Below are 20,000 nucleotides of genomic sequence, written 5' to 3'. Positions count from 1 at the left end.
ATAACAATGGATGATAGATAAAGGACAGTGTTCTTTTCGTCTGAAATTCCACTGTTTTTTGTGTAATCCCAAAACTATTGCCAGGCCCTCATTGGCCCGGGTTCCATGTCCGCTGTTTTTATGTGGTGTCATATGGAAGACAGTGATAATTTGAACTTTCATAGTATGCAGTAGCTTGGCACAGTGCCATGTCTTTTTCCTGTTGTAAGATATGCTCTCGGCTCTTGCTCTGTTGATTTTCAAATATTTTTTGCGTTTTTTTTACATTAAGAGTCTTTCTCACTCGTTAGATATTATAATTTTCAAGTATGGACGTTACATTATGAATACATATTTAGGACATATCCGTGTGCCGACAATTTTTTCGAAAACCCAGTATTCGAAAGGTGATTGTTCGAAAAGTTTTTTTCTAAAACCAAATATTCGAAAACAATAGTTCGAATGTATAATTATTCGAATTTACAATTGATCGAAATACAAAATATTCGAATAAGCAGTTTTTCGAAATGAATATTGTTCGAATCCATGGGTAACGTCGACTTGTTGAAAAAAAAACCGACGGCAGTTTTGTATGTTGGCACTTCTTTATTTCTTAATGATCTCTCTCTCTCTCTCTCTCTCTCTCTCTCTCTCTCTCACACTCAAAGTGTAGTTATTCGAGAAACAACTCATTCGCATTGTTTGTATTTTAATTACCTTAAAACAACTCCATCGCATTGTTTGTATTCTATTTACCTTAAATAAAAAAATAATAAACATAAAAATAAACTGTTAACAAATCCTTAAAACCTTAAAGTTCCCATTGTTATTTTGGACGGTTTCCTATTTACTAGAGAAGCTCTTAAGCCCTATCATGGCTGAGTTCGTTAAAAGTGAACAAGGAAAGCCCATGATAGTAGTGAATGGACATTTATTTGTTAAAGACAAGCAAATACAAGATAAAATTTGTAAATTACTGTAAATGTCGCGCTATAGCAGTAAAAGATGTTATCGTTTCTAAAGAACATAATCATCCAAGTGATCCAACTGGCGTAGAAGTGAGGAGATTTATTGTAAAAGTTAAAGACGACGCAAAAGGTACACGTGACTCCCCTCATTATATAATTGCAAATGGATCTTTGGATCTTAGCGAATCTGGAGCTCAAGAATTGCCAACTGTCAACAGTATTAAGCGCTCAATTAGAAGGGTTCGCTCAAAAGAAAATTGTGGACTATCTACACCCAATCATAGGAAGGATAAAGTATTCCCAGTCGAGTAGTATATGAAGACTTTCAAGAATTAAGATTTTCTTGTTGAGGTCAGGAAGAAGAGAGTTTTCAGTTAAAATTCGAATGTTATTAGGATTGGCATTTATCCCAGAAGAAAGTCATTGAAACTTTTGAAAATTTAGTAGAAGAGTTATCTTCACCTGAATTACTTCCGGTAATAGATTATTTTGAAGATAAATTGTGCAAAGATATGTTAACAAAAACTTTAATAAATTTAAATGAAATTAATCGTTTATTAGCATTAATCCTATTTTCTTATATGGTTAGATAAAGTATGTTATAGATTCGAACAATATTCATTTCGAAAAACTGATTATTCGAATATTTTGTGTTTCGATCAATTGTAAATTCGAACAATTACACATTCGAACTATTGTTTTCGAAAAAAAAAATTCGAACAATTGCCTTTCGAATAATAGGTTTTCGGAAAATTGTCTGCAAATCGGAAATATCACCGTTATAAGTGTTGAAATTGAGCATTCGAAACTTTAAGATGGCCATAGAAATGACGTATTTCGCGTTTGGCATTATTTAAAACTAGCAGTCATTGCATCGAATACAAGCTTATTTCATATTTATTATTTCGTTTGAATTTTTTTTATGATTACAGAGTATAAAAGTCGGGGCTTTCAGATAAGGCATATCTGAATAGATGTATAATCGAAAAACCTGTTATTGTACAATGAAGATGGGTGTTTAATACTAATATATAGTGATAGGCGTGGAATATTTTAAAAAATAGGAAATATAAGAATAAAATCATCAACACATCCTATATGAATCGAATATATTAGCATTTCAAAGAGAAATCGCTTCCTGTGACGAATTTGCGTTAAATGCATTTCGACGCACATTAGTCTTCAGCTGCAGACCTACATTTCGTGTCAAGTATTGCATCATATTCGTTGATAGAATTATGTCCCGAAGTGTAAGATATAGTATATAACTTAAGATAGAACTTGTCTTATTCATGTTAAGACTAAATTGTACGTATTGAAATGCGAGATGGATCATATTATCTGCATCTATTAATAACCATGCTGTTTTAACTTACACCGTGCAGGATTCCTGCACTATACGGAGTTTTTACTTAGTCCCAGTAATCATGAACAAGCATCCCCGTCTCTTTATTCCTTAGAATAGAATAAGTTGTTTAGCAGAGATTGCATTTGTTACCAAACTATTCATTTAAGTCTAGTTTCATTGATCTGAAGTGATATCAAAATAGATTACGTACTATGTTTATTTGGGAGAGACTGTTCTTTTCGCGACCAATGATTCTGCACTATCTGCCGTTGAAAATGCTATCCGCTGATGTCTTACCAAACTGTGGATCGACCGATGGCCTTGAGTCAGGGGTTCTTAACAAGGGGTATCCATACCCCTTGGGGCTATGAGAACCACATGCTGGGGATATAGGACTTGATCTCTGGATATTTGTATATCATTAATTTTAATGTGTCAATGTATGCATGTGTACATGTTTTGATTTTTTTGTATGTTGTATTCTTAGCTATTCATACCTAAAGTATGTATTAAACTAATTATATTATGTAACATTATCAACAAATAGGAATTAAGTGGACTTAAGGAAAGGGGCTATGGAACCATATTGGGCAACTCATTGTGGTTTGGAGTCATCAAAAGGTTTAGAGCCCCTGCCTTAAGTTCTGACTGGCCGACAAGCCAGACTGACCGATGACGCTTAAAATTTACTGAACTTGGGTTAACTGGTTCACCTTTATTCTTGCGGTTCCATTAGAAAAAAAAATATTGAATAACCTTAACTAACTCCTCCTGTCATGAATGACCGCATTGAAGAACACTGCGTTCAACATTGGCCTCTCGGTTGGTAAATTTAAGGAAGATCGAGTCAGGTAAGAATTGGTTTTCTGACCGTTAATGCTAGAAACCGAAGGCAGATAAGGTTCCATGACCCTTAGATAAAATTCTGCTGACGTATTAAGACTGGTGGGAACGGTATTGAATCACATTAAGACTTATAGAGCCAGTGCATTTCCTTCACCTAGAGATCAGGGTTGCGTTTTAGCCATGAATTTCCATCTGTGTGAAATACGGTATTGCATTTTAATCCCGTTTCTAAATTAATGTGCAGATCAGGATTGTATGCTTGTCCTAATTCTCAATAAAGTCCGGAACTGAGTTTATGACACGTTTCTCCCTAAATGTGGAGTTCTGGGTACATTTTTTTTTTTTTTTTATCAAACTTACCTTTCAAAATAAACGCTGAAAACTGCTTTTATCATATTTATCATATATGGGAAATCACATGGCAAAACCTGAATGGCTTTCTATAGCATATTGGTCACAAGTTTGTATTTTTAAATTACATAAATCGGGAAGAATAACATATGATGATATAGTAACAATGGTTACAGAAATATTGCAATGCCTTCTATCATTATTAATATTTACAATGTTATATTGTAATTGTAATGAGAGTTAAAATACGTCAGTAATACATACATACATACATACATAGATACACACACACACACACACACACATATATATATATATATATATATATATATATATATATATATATATATATACATAAACATATATTATATATTACTAACAGGACCTCATTGAAACTGGGTGGTATCAAGCGGAAATACTTATTCAAAGTTACAAGCTTTCCTGGACTAACAGTCCTCAATGTCAAGTATCCCGACAATGAGGACTGTTATTCAGAAAACCTTGTAACTTTTTTTTAATACATTTATCCGCTTGATACTATCCAGTTTCAATGAGGTCCTGTTAGTAATATATATTATGTTTTATATTATATATACTACAAATATATATAATATATATATATATATATATATATATATATATATATATATATTCTATCGTGTGTGTGTATTTATCTCCATTACAAATACAATATAATAATGTAAATATTGATAATGATAGAAGGCACTGCTGTATTTCTGTAACCATTATTACTATATGATCATATATTATTCTTCTAGATTTGTGTAATTTAGCCAAATAATAAACTTGAACGTACTATATCATAAACAATAAGAAATATACAACAGAAAAGAAGTAATGACTATATAGCCATCTATAAATGAGGAATATTCAAGAGAAAGGAGTGAAAAGGCTAAGAAGTAACAAGCGAGGAAAGCAAAGAATCTCCAATTAATAGATATCTATGCAATAATAATCCCATACTAGAATGTATATTCAGTTGCTCTGGAAATCATTGTGTACACACCTACACACACCTATATATATATATATATATATATATATATATATATATATATATATATATATATATATATATATATATATATATATATATATATATATATATATATATATATATATATATATATATATATATATATATATATATATATATATATATATATCTTACGAGACCACCAGAGTCTCGTTTCAAAATTGGTAAGCGTTAAGCCAAGAGCGGAAGGCTTACTGGTAATACCTTGTCTCTCTCTCTCTCTCTCTCTCTCTCTCTCTCTCTCTCTCTCTCTCACACAGACACCGGTAATAGCTTCTATCTCTCTCTCTCTCTCTCTCTCTCTCCATCCATCTTCCCCTTCATCATCTAAGGTCATCAAATCCGAGTCGGAACTACAAAAATAGACATTTATTTAAAGTAAAGTACTAACTGAATAACTCAGATTCTTACAGGATAATTAATGGAATGATAACTCACAGTTCAAGTAACTTAGATAACCCCCAGTAAATAATAGTCTTAATCAGTAATTAGTCAATCACCAATTATCTCCTCTCCACACAGGACACAGCCCCCCTCACTAGGACACTTAGTCCCCTCCACTAGATCCGCCCATCTCAGCTAGAATCTCCAAGCACTTAATAAAGAAACATTGCAGAGCTATCCAGGGTCTTTCTCCCCAAGGCAGCCGTCTCCATTGTTCTGCCTAATACCTGCCGTTATGAATGGATATAGCTCGTACACGTACACATGAATTCACACCCTTTGGTAACTGGTTGCAGCCAGTTTTCAAAGTCACCTTGAACAAGCTCTCATGGCACTGATATGCTTAGGTAAGGAACTTTAACATCGCACCACCCAAAAAAGAGTCGATCAGCATTCTTAAGCTGTTGCCCGAACTCTCAGTCTCCAGGGAAGGTAAAAATGATGAATCTGTACATTCCTCCTTTTTACAGATTAGCTCGGCCACCATCCTTGCTAGCCCCTGCCTAGCCACAGGCCACATAAAACAGCTCATTATATAAAAAAAAAAAAAAAAAAATAAAAAAAAAAACCACCACCACACAGAGATCAGGACGGCTCATTTTTAAAACACAAAATTATATGATAATAACTGTACGTCTCTGGCAGCGTAAAGTAATTTCTAACACGCTTCATCTCCAAAAACAATTGGGTGTAGAAACTTTTTTTCCCATCTTGGATACTTGAATCTCCCTCTTTGTCTGCAACTGCCTGCACAGACTCGTAGAAACACACTGTATGAAGGTGAAACGTCTCCCAGTGGAAAACATCCAACGGTTTCTGTAGACCCAAAAGCGCTGTAGAACTCTGTAAACTTGTAGAAACTTCTCGTATGTAGGCAAACGACAGCAACATCTCTGCAACGGCTGATGGGCGTCTTGCTAGTGTCGGGGAACGACGATTATGGTGTGTTTAAGTATGTCATCGGTAATCAAAAAAGAATTAACCCCAGACATACTTCTGTCAAACAATGACCTCAAAAATCCCCCAAAAAACTAACTGAATGTCTCCCAATTAACTCCATTAATATGACCATTGAACTAATTTCTAACTTCAACTCGTGAAGGAACTCCATATAACCACTAAATCATAAGTCATTATCACAACCCCACAAAGAAAACACTAAGTTCTGTAACTCACTTCTCCAACAATAAAAAAAAAAAAAAAAAAAAAAAAAAAAAAAAAAAAAAAAAAAAAAAAAATCACACATCAGCACACACACTCCAGAACTCACAGTAACTCCACAGACTTCTGTCATCACGTTTCAAACTCACAAATTCTCACAAATAAAAAAAAAGAAAAAAAGTAATGAGCCCCAAGAAAAAAAAATCATGTAACAACCCCAGACCCGAAAATATCACTGAGAAATGTTCTCTCAAGCTCTGATATTTCAACAACCCACCAAATCAGTAAAAACTCTCCAATGTCTGACAGCAAGAACCCCTCATTCTCACATAATTAATTTCAATGAGACTTAATGCCAAACGCCCATTTATGTAATTCACAAATCCTAACAAGTTACATCTATTTTCCAAAAAGAAATGCTATTTAAAGCTCAATTCCCGATTACATCTCTCATAGAAAAAGGAAAAAAAGGAAAATAAAAAAAGATAACAAGAAGTGAACTTCCCCATCACAAAGCACATAACATATGCATGATATACATAACCCCGCGTTTTCCCCCAACAAATTCAATATGTATAGTTACGGAATTTTGCCATCACAACTTTTTCTTCGACCGGACACGGCCTGAAAGTAACCCCTTACATGTGCATTTTCATGAAATTGCTATTTTTGGATGGCAATATTCAGTAGATATTGCAAACAAAAACTCTGAGCAATCACCACTAGAGGAAAAGAGTCATCACACCGGACTCATCTCAGTATTTTCAGCAAAAATCTTCCCGCGAACACGTCAGGTGCTCGAACTGCAGCATAGGAATGTCTAGTCAGACTTCCAACTTCAGAAACCCATTATTCTCAAAAAAAGGTTCTATACTGACACTACGCAAGCACATTTCATAAAATTATCTCCAGGATATGACTAAGGTACTCAAAAATTGCCTCAGAGACATAACTCTCACATGATATTACTCAATTATGTAAAAAAATTATCACCTATTCGGGATAAAAAGAACTACTGTAAACTCACAATTCAGCAATTATATGCCACAAAAAATAAATCACTGGTGAATATAAAAATGCAACATCTCCATAGGGACCACAATGCAGTCATGCCACTCACCTCCAATTAGTCATGAAACCAAAAAGAACCACAGAACTCTTCTCTTGGCTCGTAAAAACTCCAGGAATTCAACTAAAAAAAAAATCATAACCACAAAAAAGGTCACCCCCAAAGATTAATGCCATCTCCATATATGTATAAATCACCATCTTAATAATAACACCACCCCAGTGAGGAAAATATTACCTCCATTTAATTAATATCTATCTATATATATATATATATATATATATATATATATATATATATATATATATTATATATATATATATATATATATATATATGGGTATGTGTGCAGTGATTTCCAGAGCAATTAAAAATGCCTTCTAGCATTGGAATATTGTTACATAGGTATTTTTTAATTGGAAATCCTTTGCTTTCCTCGCTTATTATCTCTTAGCCTTTTCACTCCTTTCTCTTGAATATTCCTCATTTATAGACGGCTATATAGTCATTATTTCTTTTCTATAGAATATTTTTAATTGTTTATGATATAGTAACTTCATTTCTAGTAAAGGCAGCCCTTTGATCACTCAGCATTCTACCAGAAGCTTCGTACTTCTCACTGCCTATTACTTGTATCTTCTCCTCTCCTCTCTCTCTCTCTCTCTCTCTCTCTCTCTCTCTCTCTCTCTCTCTGAATGTAGTAGAGAAGGTTATACGTTCTCTTACATCTTTTCGTATTTTATATTTCATTAGTCGAATACGACATCAGGGTGAAGTCATATTCGGCGGATGGGTGTATATCTTTGTACGTTCTTTCATTATTTATAAGAGGATTGCATCTTGACGTCACATACTTTATATATCTATATATATATATATATATATATATATATATATATATATATATATATATATATATATATATGTATATATATATATATATATATATATATATATATATATATATATATATATATATATATATATATATATATATATATATGTATATATATATTTATATAATGTGGTGCGAGTATTGTAATAATTCGTCTTAGCTATTCATTCGCCTCAAAATGGTATACATTGATTCCCCTTCAAATAAGCGTTTTATGGAAACTAAGTGCAAGGTATTCTTGAAATCAACTGGAGGTAGAATTTATCATCGCTTTCACTATTTCGATGCGAGATATTTGCGATCCATTACTGAGTTTGACATGGTAATGATTACGCTGATGATTATCACGGTGAAAATATCATAAAGCTCAATAACAAAGACCACAGAATTTGATCAGTCCTAAGAATTTAAAAGATATTTCTCTGCAGCATTAAGATGCAGATTTCCTGAAGGAATCTGATGCATCAGACAAACATCGTCAGTGCTATCATCACAAACAACAACAATGAGCAAACAACAATCGAAATTTTCTGGGTGATGAAAATCTATCTCATTTGCTAATTAAAAAGAAATAGATGGAGTTTGAGAGAGAGAGAGAGAGAGAGAGAGAGAGAGAGAGAGAGAGAGAGAGAGAGAGCATTTGAAGAAGGAGTCATGTGGCAAATCTGCAAACTAATTAAATAATATCTTGGTGGGATGAAACTTTGATGAAAAGTAGTCCACGTACACCTCCAACAATAGAGTGGAAAGTTAACAGAACTACTCACTCGGCTGGTTTTGTTGTTCAGTTTTCACTGTAGCCTATGCTTAAGTTAACAGAACGATAACTTATCAAATGATGTTTCGTCTTTGCCGTGAGGTTTCGTCTCCCACAAGTTTTTAATGAGGGAATCCGAGACATTTCTGAAAAGGAAGGGAGTGGCGGTGGTGGAAGTTTCGGAATACTTCCTCTCCCGGACTCTCCATTGGTTAGAAAGACTCTCTGGAAGATATGAGTTTTTGATAACTGTATTGGTTGTGGAAACTTAACGGGGATCTGCTTCCTAAAGCCTTAGATAATAAGCTAGTTACAATTCAGAGAGCTATGGAAAGAATAATGATGGGAATAACACTAAAGAGGCAGAAAAAGAGTAACATGGATACGACAGACAACTAAAGTAGAGGATATCCTAATAACAAGTAAGAAAAAGAAATGGGCTTGGTTTATAATGAGAATGTCAGATAATAGATGGACGAAGAGATTAAATGAATGGGTCCCTAGAGATTGCAAACGAAGCAGGGGAAGGAAGAGAAGGCAATGAACTGACGAGCTAAGAAAATTTCCGGGTATATAATGGCATAAAAAGACCATAAACAGATAGGAGTGGAAGGACATGTCTGAGGCCTTTGTCCTGCAATGGACTAGCAACGGCTGATATATATATATATATATATATATATATATATATATATATATATATATATATAATATATATATATGTGTGTGTGTGTGTGTGTGTGTGTGTGTGTGTGTATGCAATGATTTCATGAATAATAAATATGCTCTCAAGTAATCGTCAAAATGGCCTATATATTTCTCCCGTATAAATCATCTGACCCCCTCTTTTATTATCACTAACTCTTTCAACCCTTTTCGCCTGAAGCTTTCCGTAATCATAGATAGCGATATTCTCATAATTTTAGTATCTACAAAATGTCTCTTGGCTTGACTTACTCAACACTAGTTTTTTATTGCCCTCATTTCCTATTGCGTGGATTATCTCTCTCTCTCTCTCTCTCTCTCTCTCTCTCTCTCTCTTCTCTCTCTCTCTCTCTCTATGTTTTGTTTTACATCTCTTTATCTCGTTTTATATTTCACCACTATGCATTTCAGGGACGGTGATTCATCGTTTTTCTCAAATATCTTTCATACTAATTATTTGATAGAAATGGTACTTTAACACAGTGTACAAGACACCTCGCCCTAATTTTTGGTAATATAGTACATTGTCAATTGGTGTTAGTTAAGGAGTTTACTCTTGACTTACATCGTGTTGTCAAGCTTCGCCAACTTATGTTTTCGAACGTCCTTTATCCCCATCCCGTTCCTCCCTTCCTCCCTCCTTCCCTCACCCTTCCTCACCTCATCCCTCCCTCAACCCACCTTCCTGGTCTTCCCGTCTAGGACCCTCCACTTTCCTGCCTATTTTATCTTATTAAGTAATATCGGATGCTATGAATATGCTGGTTTTAGTAAATTCTTTGTTCATTTAATTATTGCTATTGTATTTTCTTGAATTATATGTTATATATATATATATATATATATATATATATATATATATATATATATATATATATATATATATATAAACGAGAGAAGGCTAAAGAGCGTATGGCCGTCACTCTGTTTAGCAAGGCCATGAGAGACAAGGTCTGCTCACTTCCCCAAATCCCGAAGCCAAGTAGGCGGATCTTTGTCTACTTATTGCGTCAGCAGGTGAATTGTTGTAAGAGAAAAACAAAGGAAATTGGTATGACTTGGGGGAAACTACTACCATTATCATAATATCATTGTATTTATGTGTTTCTCTATTCATATCGCACTGCAATTTCGTTTTTACTAATCATACGCCAGTAATAAGGATGCAATTCTTGTACCTTACCGAATTTAGTGAATGAGTTGAGTTTCATGCATTGAATTATATTACTTATCATTAATGTAAAGTGACGCACTATATTCATAAACATTCCTGTTTTTGAGACGTTCCAAAAATGATTTTACTTGTATTTCTTACAATTGGGACAGTCGTTTATGAAGACTGCCTAAGTCTTACCTATTATCCTATTTTCAGGCATTTAACATACAGGGTTTTTGTTATTAAGAAAGTATCCAGTTTTTGCCTTCATTCATAATCAGTTAAGAAATTCATTTTCTTATGGCTTTCACAGGTTGTATCTCTATTTTGCAGAATCTGCAAACTTTCATAATTGAGGAGTCGCTCCTTTTTCATTCTTTGACGACAACAGACCAAAAATGCTCATGATATATGCTTATCAAAGGAACTATACATCATCACTAATATAATCTGAATATATACTTGTCCCGTGTGAACTTGAAGGATTTGGAATGAGCATATGAGCATATGAAAATATAAATGAATATGTTGTTTCATCTAAACACTTTCCCAAGTGATATTTTGTTTAATATGAAGTATACACACACACACACGCACACACACACACACACACACACACATATATATATATATATATATATATATATATATATATATTATATATACGTATATATATATATTGTGATTGATTCTTATTCTATTGTCAGCTTTCTCTATTTTGTGTATGGTTAGGAGTCGTATTGCAAATGCATTTCTGTATCGACGTGGACAAAGTAACATGGCGGCCATGACAGCAATGAAAAATCCGTCTCCATCAATGACCCAGTGAATACTTATTGTGCGAGTGCTCCAGCCGAGAGACAATCCCTTATTATAACGGTATTAGCTGACGTGCCAAGGATACTATAAACAAATACATTAGGAAAATTTAACCATTCTTATGGTCATTACGTCAAACCTCGTTATCCTTTTCATTATGAACTCTCCAATTATCTGCTGATATTGAAAAATATCAGGGAAAACGGTATTATTGGGGAGAAATGAGAAACACGGCGACAAAGAAAGTAAGAGAAAGGGAGGGAGGGAGGAAGAGGAAAGGGATGGGGATAGCGGGCGTTCGAATCCGTAAATGACTCCTGCTGACTCATACGACTTCGCCTTTAAAAGTCAAGAGTAAACGCCTTAATTAACACCAATTGACAATGCACTATATTACCAAAAATTAGGGGGAGGTGTTTTGTTCACTGTGTTAGTGTGCCGTTTCGATCAAATAATGAGTTTGAAAGATATTTGAGAAAACGATGACTCGCGGTCCCGGAAATGCATAGTAGGCGAATGAAACGTTAAGATGAAGAAACAACAGAGTCGTAAAAGAACTATAAAGTAATAGAGAAAGGAGTCAGGAGGTTGTGGAGATGAAGTTTCCATGGCTCAGTATTACCTTGGAGGTGACATTTGTACGCTATATTGAGATATTTCCATTCATGCGTTTCTCCTATCATGGATGTATCCCTTTATGCATTATTTATAAGAAAATTATACCTTGATGTCGCATTTATTCTGTACTTCCATATAGATGTAGGCCTTTTATATAAGAAAGGCCGAATGTTTTAAGCTGTCTTTACCATATATATATATATATATATATATATATATATATATATATATATATATATATATATGCGTGAGTGTATATTTGTTCGTTTTAGCTATTTCTTCGTTGTCTACCTAAAAATGGTACACGTTCATTACCATTCAAATAAGCTTTTGTTTTATTTATTTAGTTATTTATTTATTCGTTTGTAATCAGATCGCCCAGTTTGTACTTCACATGCTTTTATTTAAAACTCCTTTTTCTATATTTTTTTTCTAATCTCTCTCCCGCTGAGATTCTCATTTCTGTCGATGACGGCAAGAGTATCAAGTTAGGCAAATTCGCCGATGAAATTTTACAATTACGCTAGTATGTCATTCTAGTGTCATCAAATTCTTTCGATATATTTGCAGATAGCATCACGCGGCGATGTCAGATATAAAGTTTTCTGAAATAAGAATACATTTTTCACATAGTTGTATATGATAAAATTATATATCTCATGATTTTGTAATTGTGATGTTACAAAAATCAAATAACAACCACAGATATGCCCTTAATATCTATATTATATATATATATATAGATATATATATATATATCTCTAACTATCTATAATATATATAATATATATATATTATATATAACATTACATACACACACACACACACACACTATATATATATATATACATATATATATATACTATACATATACTATATATATATATATATATATATATATATGTATATATATATATATATATATATATATATATATATATATATATATATATATATATATATATAAAATATAAAAGGAGGCCATAATAACGCCAAAATATAGAAAGTAAGCACTATATTTCAGAAACTGCTGTCTCTCTCTTCAGGTAGGTAATGAATGGGAAAAGTTGCAGAAAAGGCAGTATTTTTACCAAGAGATCCATCCACAGGTAGCACGTTTTACTAAGTCACCCTCGCTGATAATCCCTCTTTAATCTTCTGAAGCGTTGGTTGAAGGAAGATTTTATCTATGATATCTGAAACCCAGGTGCCCTTTGAGATGTTCATTACCTGTCTGTGTTTAATCAAGGCTGACTCTGTCATCTGGCTTTTGTACCGACATTTACTGCTATAAATTATATGTGACAAATTCCAGTTTATTCTGTGGCTATGGTTATTTATATAGTTAGAAATAGCTGAGCTCTGTTGACCATACCTAACTGACCGTTTACGTTGCATTAATCTCTGGGGAAGTGATTTTCCTGTAAAACCGATGTAAGATTGGTCACAGTCCAGGCCTGGGATTTCGTATACTCCGGTGTATTTGGGGATTGTCTTGTGTTGGACGTTGTCCAGGTGTCTCTCTGGTCTTGTCTTGAGGGGGTTGGTAGAAAATTATGCTTGCTTTATGAATCATTTTCTCAGTTATATGGCCAGGATACCTTAAAGACGAAAGCTGCTTATGAATTATTTCAAATTCCTTTTCCAGGAAATCTGGGAAACTAATTCGTAAGGTTCTTAAGAATAGGTTGCTGGCTATGCCTATCTTGATAGAAATGTCATGATAACTAAAGAAGTGAATGTGTGAAAGTGAGAATGTTGGTTTTCTGTATATGATAATTTTGTATTCTGCCGTGTTTCTAATTATTAGAATATCAAGAAAAGTAATTTTGTTGTCTGTTTCCCATTCAACTTTAAATTTGATGCTGGGAACTAATGCGTTCAATTTTGAAAGGAATTCGTTGAAATTGCCCCACCTATTTTCCCAAAATGTTAGAATATCTTCTAGTATATATCTCATCCACAGTATGATTTTGGGGTTTATTGCATTTATTACTATACTTTCAAAATATTAGATACACATAATTCAACTAACTTTACTATTTTGTCAAGGGCCAGTGGGAAATGATATTGAAAGGGGGCTAATTTTTCCCTCAAAAACTTTAGAACGTCGTGTACTGGTACTATTATGAATAGGAGTACATCAAAGGTTAACAGTTTTATGTTGTGAAGTGGTATATGTGCTTCTCTGAATTTATGACAAAAATCTTCCGAATGTTTAATGTGACTGGGAGAAAAAGTGCTTAAGAAAGGGCAAAGGAGGCCAGCTAACCGTTTAGAAATTTTTTAACTAAAGTTCCGGCACATGAGATAATGGGTCCAAATGGAATATTGTCTTAATGAGTTTTGGTTGGGAAGGCCATAAAAGTAAGGTAGTTTTGGGTTAATGATTCTAAATTTCTCAGATAGTTTAATGCTCTTTTTGTCTTGGCCAGTTAATCATATTTTCCAACAAAATTCTGTGGGGACGTATTGGAGGGGCTTTTTTGTTAGTTCGTCGTAAATGTTTGAGTCACTAAGGAGTTGGTCGTTTGTACCGAAGAAACAACGGCGCAGGTTTTACTTTTTTCTTCTTCTTCTTCTTTTCTTCTTCTTAAGACGCAGTTCCTCCTTGTGATCCATCTGAGAAGCAGCGATGGATTTTAAAGGTAAATGGCCACGTCATGCTCAGGAAGATATCGAAAATTTTACATAAGTATGTATATATTCATGTGTGATGTATGTATGTATGTTTTTTAGAGATTTTAATAATTTGTATCTTTATCTTATTTTCACATACTGTAACGTCTTTCCTTATATTCTTGATGGTTCTTGGACATGTTTTCATTTCTTAATATTCAGCCTAAGTTAACGCATTTTGTGGATTCGAAGATGTTTATCATATTTGCCATGTTCATCGACGCAGCGGATGTCCTTAGTCTGTAAATAAGATTTTAGCACAAAATAGTCATTAAAAAAGTCCATATGGTACAAACTTCTCGCAAAACGATAAGTGTAACAAAGTTTTCAAATCTGAAACTCTGCAAAACAAATCTCTTATAAAGTCAAAGAGAATATCCTTGTTTTCACAAAAAAGAAACTTTTCACTCGATTGTTTATTCCGTCTGGGAATTAAATATTCTTGCATTCGCAGTGTATTTCAGTGAGGACCACTGTATCACTGCAAAACTTGGAAAGGCATCCTAAAATATTCTTTCGGGTTAGCAGCCTTTCTCTCGGGATAACGTATTATAGTATATCTTTTTAGGGTTTTTGTTCTTTATATATTTTTTCTTTATTTTACATAACACCTTATTTACTTGAGGTGGATTTCATTCCTTAGAAATATTTAGTTGGTAACTATTTTACAATATATTCACTTTTGTTTTGATAATATTTATATGATGCTTGACTGGTATATTTGTTTATGGAAGCCCTTCATGTTTCCCATGTTGATTATATTTTCCTCCTAATCATATTACGGGGTAAAACTGGCTTCCCGATCATTTCTGTTATTTACAAATATTAGCCGCCTTGTTCAATAGATACATAAATGCTTTGCTTTTATTTATTTATTTTTTTCATTATTGTAATTAATTTAAATTTTTGCTATCAGTGAGAAAATATTGATATTTTCATGATCTGCATATTTGCCATATGGTAAGCATAAAATGTGAAAATTAAATAAATTCCTAATTGAATTCCATGTGAGAAGACAAGAATTTAATGCTTGGTTTCGAGGGTGTCACCTTCTGAATATGCTGTAAGCATTCGGTCAAATAACCTGGTGATTTCCGTTACATTTCACTAAGAATTTTTCAGTTTATTATTTCTTCCACTCATGTGATACATATTGCTTCCTATAGAGTCGTGCTTCGTATTTCATTGGTTTAAAAGAAGAGACGATTTCATTTAGGGTTTTTTTCTGATCCTCTAAAAATTATATTGTATATATATATATATATATATATATATATATATATATATATATATATATACATACATACATACATACATACATACATACATACATACATACATACATACATACCATACATACATACATACATACATGCGGATATACAACCAGTTATATCATTGTATTTAACAACCTATCTACTGGTAAAATTTCATAGAATTTTTATTTAAAATCTCGAGTCTTCATCTTGACCTTAAATGAACTGTGCAGGAACCTATTCCTGAATGTCCTGGTATTGGTTTATTATGAAAAATGGATTTAATTAACGCTTGTTGTAAACATCCAAAATGAGTTCACTGAAGAGTCCGTTCGAATACGCTCGAGTTTTATTATATTAGTTCTATTATGGCCGGAAACCTTTATACTTATACTATATATATATATATATATATATATATATATATATATATATATATATATATATATATATATATATATATATATATATATATATATATATATATATATATATATATATATATATATATATTGGAAATTACAAAGATCAGATACGAAACACTCACTAAGAATTAGCTTTGAATTATCGAGCATCTGCATCTTAAAATGTCCATGCATAAGTGAAGTAAAAACCGTAGATTAGCAATTAGAAAAAAGCCTCATAACAAAAGTATTCCAAGAATCAACTATTCTCTCATAAATGACGCATTCTCGTGAAGGATTATTTACAGACGAAAGTAAGCCTGAAGTTCATGGTACGTAGGTTCTATATGGTATTTTACACTTTATTTTTATCCACTAATTCTCTTTTATCAGTTGGTTTCTCTTTTTCTCTCTCACGTTTTTAGTATCAGTCAGATTTCACGGAACTTGTTCGTATGACGTTGTTAATTATGCGTGAGTCTGTTGATAGAAATATTAACATTTTCAATATGGTTAGTAGTGTTGGCAATAGTAGGTTCTTCTTCTCTTAATATTATCATTTCCGCCCTAGATCAACTAGATGGTTTCTAGAGGCTGCTTTCTCCGTTTCATTATGAGCGCTCTCCAACGACACACAAGAATCAACAGAAATACGCGAGCTTTATGTATTTATGAAGACTCTAGAAACAACGCTTACTTTTTTATGAAAATGTAATAGCTTTGGGACAGCGAGACCAACTGGATTAATGAAGACTGAATGAGTGTTGGTGATTTTTACAGCTTTATGCGAATAATTCCAGGTAATATTCTTAGGGCTCTTATCAGTATGAGGACACACCCAAATACAAAAACACACACACATACATACATACATATATATATATATATATATATATATATATATATATATCTTATATATATATATATATATATATATATATATATATCTATATATATATACATATACATATATATATATATAATATATATATATATATATATATATATATATATATACTATATATATATATATATATATATATATATATATACTATATATATATATATATATATATATATATATATATATATATATACATACATATATATAATATGTACATATGTTACGCTCATTATTGAAAATTGCTGATTATTTAAAATCGGCAAAAAATTGCCTATTTTAGATAATCAGCAAGGGCCCTGCCTAATATTGAAAATTTTCAATAATGGGCAAAATATTGCTCATTTTATATATTAGGCAACACGTTTTTGCTGAATATTGATAACGTTGCCGAATATTGAAAATATTGTAACTTAAGTATTTCAAACAACCAGTATTCAATTTTGACAGCTGGAAGGTCCATTCTAAGCTCTAAGCAAACTAATGTAGACCATAATGACTTTCTAGTTTAATAACAGTTTAAGAATGTTTACTGTAATACACTCATTTTATAACTGCCATCATCTATTTTTTAATTCAATTAGAATATCCGTTTTTTTCTTCATAAGCAATTAATTTGGAAATTCAAATAAACACTGAAAACACAGATAATACAATTTATTTTTGTAACATAACAATATTATTAGAATACTAACTTATCAACCTTCACCAAATAATTTGCAAATAATTCACCGACAATAAAAATTAACTAATCTATATCTATTTTATATAAAGAAACAAAATAAAAACTAAACATTCTTACAGCTGTTGCTAGGATGGCACCTAGAGTTACACTTCATTTTCTTTCTACTACAGCTACATCTTAGAGAAATACAATCTAATTTGCAGTTACATTTCTGGTAACCTTGGCCACCAGTGGATCGAGTTACCGCAGCTCTGAGAGTAACGTGGATGTCTGGTACATCAGCCACTTTAAGTAGTTTTTCACCAATTTTATCTAAATCAGCTCTAGTAAAGCAAGAATTTAAGGTGCCTTCTTTGCACCCTAAACGATACATGTCATTTTACTTGGACAGCACAACTACTAGTAAGTTTTTAGGGTTTGAAGGACCCCGATCAACGTCTGGAATTCTTAGAGTAGCGTTGTCTTCTACCTGCAGTGATTCCTGCATCCTCATACCCCTAAGGATCATCTTTGATGCGGATTGAGCCTGACTAATGTCGACATTTTCCCGTATAGCTTCGATGGCATTAACCCTTTCTTCAATACACTTCAAACAATTTTCACTTTCAGGTTGCTCTGGAACCTCTTCATCTTCAAGTTGCTGTTCTGTTTTCCTACTTTCATCGTCTTCCCTTTCGCCATATTTACCGTCCTCGCTGAAGAACTGAAAATAATAGGTCGTTAGCTCATATAATACTTTTCTGATTGTAACTAGGCATATGACTTAAAGAATTTTAGTATTTCTATGCTTTCTAAAACCTGAAGCTTTAGGAAATAGAAAATTACAAAATATGTAAAGACTTGTTAACACAGTAAATTAGGTCTTTCAACTTATGATTTTTGGAGAAATGAGAAGGAAGAAGATTAAGTGCACTCCATTAGAATAGTGTATGAAAAATTTATTTTCAAAGTGCATTATCAGTTTATCTTTTTTAATAGATTATTTAATATTTACCTTGTCAAGATTTTCTTCGTAGCATATGCCATCCAAAACTGATTCAGGAAGATTTGTTGAAGACCAACTGACGGGTCTTCTCCAAAGGTGGCCTTAAATGGTGTATGTTTCGTTGTCTCATGTTTCGAGATATTTACTTGCCACTGAACAAATTTTAAGCCAATACTCCATTTCTTGGAATTATTCTCTCGCATCCATATCTTCAATTTATCCTGGATTACACCATTGAGTCGCTCCACTGCTCCTTGGCTTTGGGGATGCCTTGGCCAAACTGTCACTAGCTGCAATTGTGGCCAAAATGTTGATAATTCGGATTGTCACTTTGCAGTACTGCGGGAGCACCGAATGTTAAAAACACAGGTAGAAGTGTCTGAGCTACCTCTTCTGCTCTTTTAGATTTAAGGCGGCTTAACACACAAAATTTGGTAAAATGATTAACGTAAGTTAGGATGTATTTATAATCCCCGTCAGGAAGTGACTGAAAATTTATTAGATCAATTTGGTACCTCCATAAAAATGAGTGGCTTCTAATTGGTTTCACGACAAGTTAATAAACAGGTTACAATATTCCATAGTTATGTTAGACCATTTCTTTTTAACTTCAAATAAAGTTTTCTTCTCGCCACCATGACCAACATCTTTATGTGCCTTTTCTATTGCACCATACACTTCCTCAAACGCTGCTACGTATTTATAATGTTCTTCCCCATCTGTTCTTTTCTTCTTTTCTTTATCAAACATTCCGTTTCACCAACCTTAAGAATCTCATATCTTGAACGATAGTTATAATCAATAGTGGTGATAGCATCACTTTCTAGATCCTTTGATAACCTTGATATAATATCTTTCACTTTTTCAAGCGAGAACAGTCTTGTGTTCTTCTCTTTTCCTTCAACGATGGTCCGTAAC

General features: G+C 32.9%; 1 pseudogene; it reads right to left on the bottom strand.

Moving 5' to 3' along the window:
- Positions 1–19,832, bottom strand: part of LOC135223130 (KRAB-A domain-containing protein 2-like) — a 28,894-nt pseudogene extending 9,062 nt beyond the window's left edge.
- Positions 19,833–20,000: the final 168 nt, after the last annotated feature.

Source organism: Macrobrachium nipponense, chromosome 8, assembly GCF_015104395.2.
Source record: "Macrobrachium nipponense isolate FS-2020 chromosome 8, ASM1510439v2, whole genome shotgun sequence".
NCBI classification, from domain to species: Eukaryota; Metazoa; Arthropoda; class Malacostraca; order Decapoda; family Palaemonidae; genus Macrobrachium; species Macrobrachium nipponense.
This window is presented reverse-complemented; position numbering and strand designations above follow the sequence as displayed.